A 12217-nucleotide genomic window follows, 5' to 3' on the forward strand; every position below is an offset into this window, starting at 1 on the left:
AAAATAAGTTATTAGAAAGCATCAGACACTGAAGTTTATTTAATTCAATTCACTTATTTTATTGAAGAGGAATTTGAGATCCAGAAAGATTAAATTTTTACCTCAGTAACTAGTTGGGTGACATGTAATAACCAATTTTGATGGCTACTTAATTTAAGTAATAATATTCATCATTTCTTCACTTACTCAAAGGGACTCCTGACCACCACCCACCCCCAAATGGTTAATAAGTACCGACCTAGATGATTTCTAAGAGCTTTCACACTTCTCGCATGATTTAAGTACCATTTTGCTCTGTATACTTACTCATGCAAGTGAGAAGTTGGGATAACTATTTAAGTAATTCAAATTGTAATTGTTCAGATAACTCAGTTCGAAGTGTCAAAGTATCTGGAAGAATTGCATCAATTCTTTAATTTATAATTAAATCTACCTTTGATGAAGCATTGTTGCATAATAAATGCTTCTACTCAGACCAAAATGCCTTACAATTACAGGACATGAATGATTGTTGGCAAGATTAAGCCCTTCAGGCCATAGATAACCCACTGCAGTCTCAGTCACAGGAGATACCAGACAAATGCTTCTTTATCAGTAGGAGTCAAAAATAATTTGAGGACTAATGCAAGCAAAGAAAGGCATATTTCCTTCTAGAGGAACCCAGAGACATAATTAGACATATGCATGCAACATTTAACCCTTAAGTGGGCTTTTTAGTTAGTTATTTAAAATTATTGAACTCTGTCTCATCATGGACTAAAAATGAGTACAGATGTACAAAGTTCATACATTAAAGAAATAGTTCTTTGGAATAAGCAGTTAGGAAAGTATTATAGAAATGCAAAATTCATAGACATGAAAATTGCACAAAATTAAATGATAACTTGCAAGATTTGACATTATGTTGCCTCTATCCAGCGGCCTTCCTTGCTTATCAACATGAAATCATTTGAGAAACAAAATAAAACAAGCAAACAACAAAAAAGACCTGGTTATCTATTATCTATCCCCATGATAAAATGCTTAGGATAATATGAATTGATTATTTTTTAAGTGTTTTGAGGTCTTAGATTGTGTGTGTGGGGGGATAATTCTTCTCCATCAATATAGATACAGACATAAATATACACATAAGACAAGATTTTGAACACATTTTGCAGTATTCTTTATTAATTCCAATTAGGATTAAGTTAATAACCATTGACTTGACCTGGATAAAACACTTAAATTCTCTGAGGATAAGTTCCATTTTCTATAAAAGTTATGCTAGATTAAAGAAGACTAATTTGGAATGCAGGGGAAAAAAATCTACTTTCTTTTGGCTCTTTAACAATGGATTTCCTTGTGATCTTCACTCTTGAAGAAAAACATTCTAATAAGGCTTCAGTACAGGGTTAAGATTGTTTTTAATTTCACTCTTTGAAACTGAGTCACAATTATGATATTTTCAGCTGTCGGTGAAATATAAAGTTGAAAAGTTTCAGTCTTTGTCTTCAAAGAGCTTACAGTTGAATGTTAGAATCAACTATGTGAATAATTATATTACTGGATAAAATGAAATTAAGTAAGAAATATAGGCATATGGAATCATAAAAGAAAAAGTGAATTAACTCTACTAGAGAACATGAAATAATTACGAACAAAGGTGGTAAGAACTCTAGTTACTAAAATATATTTACAGTTTATAGTAGAGTGAAAACCCTTGATAGGGAATGGCATGGAACCCAGGACACAAAGTTTATAAAGAATTAGTGTATGTCTGAGTACTTTCAAAAAACAAAACTGTTAGAGTCCAAAGCAAATTGCTCAGAATGGTTATCTCTGCATGATGTTAAATATATATATATACTGACCCTTGTTAAAATGATAAAAGAAGACTTTATTCAAGACAGTTGTAATGGGCAGAAGTGTCAAGAGTATTGCATTTGGAGAGAGATCAAGCCTGACTCTACATACAAAGAAAACAAGGGGGATTTATCAACAAGGAGCAGGTTGGGGGAGAAGATCAGTGGGTGGAAAATTACTAAGAGGAGACATCAGGGGAAGAAGAATTTTTGCTAAAATTGACCTCACAAGATTCTTGTTGAAGGCAGGCCAGGATGATCAGATATCACAAGTGGGAAGATTTTCCCTACACTGACTTAGCAGGATTCTTGATAAAACTGGGCTCTGAACGGATGAACATGAAAACCTAATGTCAAGACCTAGTCAAGAAAAGGGTTCAGAGGAGCCTGACTAAAGTCTGGTCAAGGAGAGAGTCTTTGTCACCATCAAGTGCTAGGGGTGGCAGGAGTGGTTGAGTACAAAGGAGCAGGATCCTTTTTTGGGGGGTAATAGAACTGTTCCTGTATTGGATTGTGATAGTGCTTACACAACTCTATGTATTTGTTAATATTTGTAGAACGGCACACTGAAATGGGTGTATTGTCATGTAATTTATATACCTCAATAAAAAATAAAACCAAAAAATCAAATGTATAAAATGTAGGATAAATAAATGTGTGCCCCAAAAGTATCATACACACACTGGGACAGCTTTGCTGCTGAGCAGGCGGATGATCTATTTGTAATTCCGGACAGCAGAAATATATAGGAAAGGCTGAAAAGAAAACAAAGGCAGATTTTGGCTCAATTAAAGAAATGCTGATAATTAAAGTATCACTATTGAGCATGACTAGTGGTTCAGTGACACTGTATCATAAATATTGTAGGAGGGGATTTGAACATACAATTGAAAATTGTATTGGATAACCCAAGTCTCTTCTTGGGTTCCTCCTCAAGTTCCTATAATTCTATGATTTTAAAATCTTTCCATCAAAGTAAAGAAAAGGGTAAGTGCTGGTGGTATGTCAAGCCCTCTCCAGTGGGAATCAGAGAGGTGATCATAGAACATAAACAGAGAACATAGACTAAAAATAAGCTTGGAGCACTCCAAAAGACCTTTCCAGTTCTATTGGTTGGAAAACACTATGCAAACTTGGAGGTAAAAAAGGGAAAGCATGAGTCATGCCTCTTAGTGTCTTACCTCCTAAGAGGGTGCAAAACCCACTTTTGTATTCAGAGGAGGATGCAAGAGTAACATCTTTCTTTTACCCTAGATATTTTTAGCTCTTGTTTATTTTCTGTTCTGTATTTTACTGTTTTCTTTTTATGTTATAATGGATAAAGAAGCTAGGTATACATGGTAATTACATCATTCAAATGATTATAGTAACCAATATAGATTTGACATTTTTATGCTGAATGACTTAACCCATTATCTGAGTAATAAATATTCATAAATGGTTGTGGTTATAAATTATGAGTTTAAAATATTTACCAATTGATTGAAACAAAATAATTCAGCAGAGCATTATCAGAAGCTTTACTCATGATTCCTAAACACAAAGATGAATTATTGCTTATTATCCAACATTTGATATTGTTATCTTACCAACACTCTTTAATGTAAAGAGAGATTGATATAATCTTCCTTCTTAATTATTTTCCATTACCAGATGCATGACACAATTCCTGACAACTAAGCCTTCTTATCTGTTTTTCATGTAATTGTTGGCATAATTGGAAATTTTTCCTTCTGAAAATCTGTGTTGATTCCCCCCATCTTTTCATTACAGTTCCCTGAATTGTATTTTCTGTGTATTTCTCTTTTCAATTTTTAATATTACACAGACACATAAACACACATGCATTTTAAGGAAAGAACACAGTTGAGTTCCTTATGGTCAATCAGAATGCAAGTAATATATCTAGAATAACACATAGCATAGAAGAAAATATAATTTAATAATAATATTTTTATCTTCACAACACATACATATATATATGTAATCATAGTTCATAGAAAAAAGTATTATTGTTGGGCACCTAGGTGGCTCAGTTGTTTAAGCATCTGCCTTCGGCTCAGGTCATGATCCCAGGGTCCCGGGATGGAGCTCCGCGTCGGGCTCCCTGCTCAGCGGGAAGCTTGCTTCTCCCTCTCCCTCTGTCCCTGCTGCTTCCCTTGCTTGTGCGCGCTCTCTCTCTGTCAAATGAATAAATAAAATCTTTAAAAAAAAGTATTATTGTTGAAAGAGCAACAGGAGCTTTTTTATTCTTACAGAGTTAGAACCCTAATTCAATCCATACTTCCTCAGAATCATGTTATATCTCCCCGTAACTTCGTGACCTAAAAAATGAAAACAATCATAAATAAGTGAAACATGTTTTCTTTTGGTATTGAAACCCAGGGAGATATAGTAGAAGCTCATTTTTAAATAGCTTATTTAATATGAATTTAACATCATGTTATATTCACTATTCTTTTATGTAGGTAGATTCTTTACAGAAACTAAAGTTCAGAGATTGGATTTAAACCTATGTCATAATCCTTAAATAATAAAAATAATATCATATAATTGTCAAAAATTATTAGTTAAAATCTAAGAAAGTTTTTAATTTTTTTAATTTAAATTCAATTTAATTAACATATACTGTATTATTAGTTTCAGAGGTAGAATTCAATGATTCCTCAGTTGCATATGACACCCAGTGCTCATTACTTCAAGTGTCCTCCTTAATGCCCATCGCCCAGCTACCCTGTCCTCCAACCCACCTCCCCTCCAGCAACACCCAGTTTGTTTCCTATAGTTAAGAGTCTCTTATAGTTTGCCTCCCTCTGTTTTTGTCTGATTTTATGTTTCTTTCGCTTCCCCTATGTTCATCTGTTTTATTCCTTGAATTCCACAGATGAGCGAAATCATATAGTATTTGTCTTTCCTCTGACTGACTTATTTCGCTTAGCAAAATACCCTCTAGTTCCATCCATGTTGTTGCAGATGGCAAGGTTTCATTCTTTTTGATGGCTGAGTAATAATCCATTGTATCGGTTTAAATTATTCCATCCAACTGAGCCTCTGATAAAGGACACTATCAGGGCACTGGGGTGGCTCGTCATTTAAGCATCCAACTCTTGATTTTAGCTCAGGTCATGGTGTCAGGTTCATTAGATAGAACCCCACGTTGGGCTCCCCATTCAGCAGTGGTCTATTTTTCTCCCTCTCCCTCTGCCCCTCCACTCACATGTCTCCCTCTCTCTCATTCTCTCTCAAATAAATAAATAAATACATAAATACATCTTAAAAAAGAACACTATCAATGCCAAAAGAGTGACTACTTAGGTCCAGTTAGTTAAAGAGCTAGGACTAGATCACAAAATTCTGATTCTTAATCTCATTTTCTTCATTCTTTAGTCATCAAGTACTGTCATATATAGTTTCAGAATAATTATCTAAGTGTACCAGGGATGTTATTATTAAACTATTTTTGCAGGTAAGAAATATGACACTTAGAACAATTCTGTGATTTTATTGGAGTTGCACAGAAGGCCTTACCTCAGAAAATCTTCTGAGACATTCTTTAACTTAAAAAAAAATTAATATATATTCATTATTTTGTGAAGCTTCTTAAATAGCCTTCCTTCACCTTCACCTCTGTATCAGTTTGAATTCAGCCCAACTTTATACTGCCAGGAGGAAAAACTTTTCCCTACTACCTTGGATTTAGTAACTGGGGGCTTGTGAATTAAACTAATAAAAGAAATTAACAGAAGAAAAAGCACATACTTTTTATTAATATTTATCTGCATGGGAGTTCACAGAAAAGAAATGATACTCAAAGAAGCAATTAAACTTGGGGGCTTATATAACTTTTTAACAAAGGGAGGGGCGTTTGGGTTTCAAGGGATGGTAATATGTGGGGAAGTAACTAGAAAATATATGAAGGAACTAATGGAAGATTGGAACTATTTTAGTAAGGGCTGCTTTTGCAAATTGATCTTGGTATCAGCTCCTCATCTGAGGTGATAAGAGTCCCTTTCTCTCTCTCTGATGAAGGCTTTCCTCAAAGAGAAATTTTTGCCCAGCTTTTGGGCAGATAAGAGAAGGCAGAAAACCCTTCCTACATATGTGAATTCTCAATTGCATTCACATCAAAATAATACTCATGCCAAAGTGGCATACTCAAGGATTTGGAGGTGCTTCACAGTTATCAGAGACCCAAATCCCTTCCATATATCTGCTCTGAATTTCCACTGCAAGTTCATGCCATGGTCCAAGATGGCTGTCAGAGCATCAGCCAGATCCGTCACAACCTTCAGGAAGAAGGGAGAGGGTGCAAATGGAACATTTCACCTAGCTCCATCCCTTTGTAAGGAGCATGACTTGAAGTTCCACCCATCAATTTCTATTCATGTCTGAAAAAGAAGTTAATCATGTGGCTATGTACAGATAGATGCAAAGGACATTAGAAAAGCAGTCTTTTAGCTGGGTGTTTTCCTAGTCTGCATAAATATGAGGATCATTTTTATGGAAGGAAGGAGGGAAGGAGGGAAGGAGGGAAGGAAGGAGGGAAGGAAGGAAGGAAGGAAGGAAGGAAGGAAGGAAGGAAGGAGGGAAGGAAGGAAGGAAGGAAGGAAGGAAGGAAGGAAGGAAGGAAGGAAGATAAGCGGTTCTGCTGCATAATTTCTATTTGCTCTTCCAATCTACTTCACATCATCATCTACTTTGTTTTTTTCCCCTAGGAGGCTAACTTACACAAACTGCATCATCAGAACACCCTTACCCTCTGGCTGCCAGTTAGAGTTAGCCAACAGGACAAACAAAAACACTGAAGGATGGAAGTAGTAAGAGTTGTGGATATTTATTCTCTATGCTTCTTTCCTGCCAGCTTACAATTCTTTGGCAGCTACATTCAACTTCTTGAGACCATAGCTTCTCCAACGGAATGTTTTTCTACAGTTACAGCTGCCTTTGGACCTAGAAGTGGAGACAGTTCTTTGATTTGTTCGTCTGGAGGTACTCTACCATTCCTTTCTCTGTCCGCACATTCATGAATAGACCTGTATTAGTTTGCTCTGGCAGCCAATCAAGTACCAGAGACTGAATGGCTTGAACAACAGAAATCTATTTCCCTCACAGTTCCAAAAGCTAGAGCTGTGAGATCAAGGTGTTGGCAGGATTTCTGTATTCTGATGTCTCTCTCTTTGGTTTGAGGATGGCTGTCTTCTTCCTGTATCTTCACATGCTCTTCCCTCTCTACCCATCAGTGGCCATATTTCCTCTTCTTATAAGGACACCAGTCATATTGGATTAAGGCCCACTCTTATGACCTCATGGTAACTTTATTACCTCTTTAGAGACCCAATTTCCAAATACAGACACATGCTGAGGTACTTGGGGCTTTAACATACGAATTTCTAGGCAGGGAGAGGTACACAATAACAGCCCATAACAAGTCACTTCAAGGGAGAGGTACACAAGTCACAAGCCCATAACATTTCTTCAATGACTCCTTGGGAGTCCATTTGTCCTTGATGGGAGGCTAACAATCTCTGTCTTGGTCTCCATAGCACTTATGGCAGTGTTTCTCAAACTTTAATGTACATGCACATTACTTGGAAGTCCTGATAAAGATACATTTGGATTCAGTAAGGAGGAGGAGTATTGCTATTCTGCATGCTTCCAAATGATGTCATTATAATGCACCACATTTTGAGTTGCAGAGCTCTCTCTTTCTCTCTCAATATTTTTAATTTTTTTTTAATTGAAAAAATTTTAAAATGTTTTAATTTCCCAGTTGCTTGGAATTTTTTTAATTTCCCAGTTGCTGGCATGAATAATCATTCCACTCAGCTGGTCCTGTCTCACTTTGGACTTACTGAGGCTAATTGATGTTCTGCTTTGTTTTATTTTGTTTTGTTTTGTTTTTCCTGGGTTCCCAATAAACCTCTTGACATGAGGATTCATACATCTTCATTTAATAGAACAGTGTGGCCTGACTTACTGGAAGTGTGAGTTCTGGTTTTCAGTGCAGTTCAGTATAACATAGATAATGTTTATTGTAACTTGTTTATAAATGTCTCCCCAGAGTAACATGTTAATGAACTTTCACTTTAATTCTTTAATTCCTCAAAGTTGTTTGAACTAAAATGCATTCTAAGTGGCATTATAAAATAAAAGAGTAAACATAAAATAAAACATTCTAAAATCTTTATAAATTAAATACATTGACATTTCCTGGGCTCTTCTTTTATCATAGCTCATTAGCACAAAAATAAAATTATTTTAATTTGGACTTAAGAATTACTATCAGTCACTCCTCTGGGAGTTAGGCATTACTGGTTTTCTCAGGAAGTTCACATTTTTAATCCTAAATAATAATGTAAAAGGGGGATGCTGCTGTCAGTGTTCCATTATATACATAATAGCAGGTTTTTTTATAACCATTACCTTAAAACTAATAAATATTAGCATGTCATTTGAATAAATGGATGGATAAATAAGGGACTGATTGGTGGAGTAAATGAACATGATATATTTACAAAGTATCTAAAAATAAAGGTGAAGAAGTATTGGTGAAACATCTAGTTGCATTGTCAAAGCTGTTAAGTCTTTCTGGGGAGTTTATATTTGATAGTGTAGGAAATAAGGTCATGAAAGTTTTTGGTTTTAGACACAGGCTTCCTGATGGGGCCTCTTTCCTCAAGTCACATGAGCTTGTACTAAAAATATGGACAGCAGAACAGTAAAAATATGGTAAATCTGGCTTCAGCTACACTGGCAAGATGCATGAACAATAGCCCCTGTACTTCCCTGAAGGAAGCTCACGTATTTATGCACGCTCATGAGAGTCAGCAGCAGAGCCTCTGCCGATCCTCTCCATTATTTGTCTCCTTTAGACTCCTGACAGCAACTCCTGCTACTTGTCACAAGCTTGATACACTCCCTATTGACATCATCTCAAATTTCTACTGTCACCATTTTGAAGCGAAGGAACTAAGACACGTCAGAACTGCCTTAGGCCCCGAGTGAATGCAGATACTTAGGATGCAAGAGGAAAAAAAGATGAAGCCAGGGGGTGAGATCACTGTACAAATATACACTGTCACATTCTTCACACTAGCCAGAGGTAAGTCACAAATTCCATTATCCGAAAAAAATGAAACAAAATCAGCTATATTAATTAGATTATATTCAGCCATAAAACTTGTCATTTATTCTATATAGGAATATTTTTCAGGCCCTGAAAACTACTGAGAAAAATCTACCCCTGAGGAGTTTCCCAGAATATGGCACCATGAAATGTGAATAGCATTATAGTCTGTCCCATAGACATTATTCAAGGAATATTTATTGATTTATATAATTGATTTGCTAAAACAATTAGGGTAACTGTAACGTATTTGTTATAGTTCCTCAGTGTAAGCTAAATAGATATTGTCATGGTTGTATAAAACTAATTTAATAAAGGAATAATACATCTAGATTTTAAATCTTTAATGGTCTGACTTATCTGAAGTTTAGAAGATCTAGAGGAATAAATGTGTTGCATTTCTTTAGTAAAATTACTGTAGGCTGAGGATATGGTTTCACAGTTGCTGATAATTTCCCTGAATTACGGGTCTTGGGTGACAAAATGTACTTCAAAAACAAAGTAGTAGAGTTCTAATTGTGGCAGGAAAGACCAATCCTGTCAATTTTGGATTTATTTTATGATTACATTACTTGTACACCACCTTAATTCAGGGTTCACGTACTGTGAAAGACAATGGCTTAAGTACTGAGGGTGAATACGAATAAGAACAGGCTGTCTCTACAGTTCATAAAGTAAGGTAAAAATTTAGTAGACACGATGAACAATTTGTTCGTCTAAACCCAAAAGTTTATTTCAAATTAGGTTGCATGGAGTCTATAAAATTATTATATACACATAAAGAATTGTTCTCACTCCTCTAAGTAGGTTATATTCAAAGAGAGAAAGTGAGCCCCGCTACTCCAGGAAACAGTTTTCTAATAATTTCAGTGAACCAAAAGGAAGCGGTTCATGCAACAAATAGAGGATTAATTGCTCTATAGAATTAAGTTTAGACAGTCTGTGAAAAAAAACTTGAATTCTTGTACATTTCAATAATACAATTAGGAAGGGATACATCCTTCAATTCACTTTTACTTGTAATGTTCTGATACTTACCCATATGTTCAGTTAGTTTTTTAAAGACTTAAATATTGCTATGTTCCACTAGAAAGTTCAGAGAGCCCTAGGGTACCTATTGAGTGAAAACATTTGAAGTCATAGCACTAAAATAGCTTTAAGAAGATGTAAATATTACTTACTAACAATTTTCTTGAGAAATGTAGACCTTTATAAACAAATATTGGTTAGGAAAATGGACGTCTAATGTGGGACACATGCTCTAAAACAATCCTACTGATGTCCATTTAATTAATTTTGGTATTCAAATGTAAAGCTGATTTCTTAACTACCTCTTATCCCTAGCAAATTATGGTGGAAGGTTTTGCTAAAGGTTAGAGCACTAAACACAAAGTTACTCCCAGTACTTAAAGGAAAAGGGGCTAAGCCATAGTGAAACAATTATAACAGATGGTGTGCAAGTAATATAATCATAAAATAAATCCAAAGAAAAATCTGTTTACAGATGAATATGAAATTACTGAAATCAGTGACATTCTGAGAAAGTTAATAAGAAAAATTAGGGCCACTCTTAAAAAAAAAAAAAGATTATACTGAAATAAAATTATGTAAAAAATAATTGAAATGTCATTGAGAACTCTCCATTTTAAATGTTTATCTTCATGGCATGAGATTGTCTTTAGTTAAATACCAGGCCCTCTCAATAGAAAATAAGAAGATAAGTATACTCCCAGAGACCTAGTCATACAATTTTAATGAATTAGTTACAAAGAATTTTGGAATCTATCCATTGTTTGAAAAAAAAAAAAAAACGGATCAATATTCTTTATGAAAAAACTAAAAGTAGTTGTTTCTAAGAGGCATTTTTTTTATTTCAGATCTTTTTTATTTCTTCAGATTTATTTAACAGGAGTGACTGAAATAAAAAATAAAATTAAGTCTCATCATCATGGAAATGGCTTTAAGAAAAAAATGGATCAGATGAATATTATTGCTTCCCATTTTGAACCAGTAAATAGTTGCCACCGATAAACAGCTAATAGTCTGTCAAAAATACTCTAGGTATGTTATATAATACATGCCTGTTCACAGGGGGAAATAACTAGGTAAAAAACTTACCTGAACTAGTTGATTCCATCACAAGACAAGCACAAAAGCACAACCCATGCCTCTGAGAACATTGCACCATGCGCCCTTGAAAAAAGCTTTGGTTCCTTCATCGAGAGCAAACTTCCTCCAGTAGTCAAGCATGCTCGTGTACAAGATGTCAGTTCTTTTGTGTTCTGACACAGTTCTCATGTGTTCATCATACTGACACAAACAGTGTCAAATGGATAGGGAGTCAACCCAGCAACCGCTGTGATGGATTGTGTGATCATCCAGCTGATGAAGATATGAGTATTCTTGGGATCTGGAAGCACGCTCTTTGCAGGGTCAGAGATACCAAGGTAGGCAGCTGGGTAGATGAGAATACCTTGGACAGACACATTAAAGCCTGGTACAGGCCCTTCATCCTATCCGATTTGTAGATCTTAACCAGGCAGCCACCAAGGCCTCTGAATTTCCTTTCAACTCTAGCTCTGCCCACATCAGCTGCTAGATGGGTGTGGGCAACATCAAGAGGATACACAAGACACAAGAATGTGGCCCCACTGGCACCACCTAATGCCAGACTCTCTGTAAAGTAGTGCGAAAACTGGGTTCTCTTGTCCACACAACCCAGGAAGAGCTTCTATTTATCCCTGAAGGAAAAGTTGAGGGCCTGGGTGGGGAAGCAGCACATGACATTGGTCAGGTTACCATGCCAGAAGGACAGCACTCCCTGCTCCTCAGGGGAATGAGCCACCCAGTCTATAATGCCCGCCCTCCTGCTTATCTGTGGTGATTTGCCTTCTGGCATGCTGCACTTGCAGCAGCAGCTTGACCCACTTGATGGGTGCTACCATGGTCTTGGAGATGGCCATGGCCACTCCACCTGCCAGGCAGTCCTTGGCAAACAAAGGACACGGCGCCATCTGTCATGTTGAAAGGAAAGAGGCGGTGGGAGACTGCAGGACTGCAGTAGGAACTGGCTGGAACTTTAGGAGATATATTTTAATATTTAAGGAGTCATTGTCAACTCCATAGAGCAAATTAGTATGCTTTCTTAGCTTGCAATTTTTACAAGCTTTTAAAAGCATTATTGAAGGATGGGGGAAAGATGATGGAGGAGTAGGGGACCGTATTTCAAATGGTCCCTGGAATTGAG

General features: G+C 36.1%; 1 pseudogene; it reads right to left on the reverse strand.

Annotated features, from left to right (window-relative positions):
* Positions 1-11106: 11106 nt before the first annotated feature.
* On the reverse strand, positions 11107-11991 carry LOC123858295 (ADP/ATP translocase 2-like; annotated as a pseudogene).
* Between the last annotated feature and the right edge of the window lie 226 nt (positions 11992-12217).

The sequence above is a fragment of the Mirounga angustirostris genome, unplaced genomic scaffold (genome assembly GCF_029215605.1).
Source record: "Mirounga angustirostris isolate CCGP_5_RB_7025 unplaced genomic scaffold, mMirAng1.0.hap1 SCAF_4, whole genome shotgun sequence".
Lineage (NCBI taxonomy): Eukaryota > Metazoa > Chordata > Mammalia > Carnivora > Phocidae > Mirounga > Mirounga angustirostris.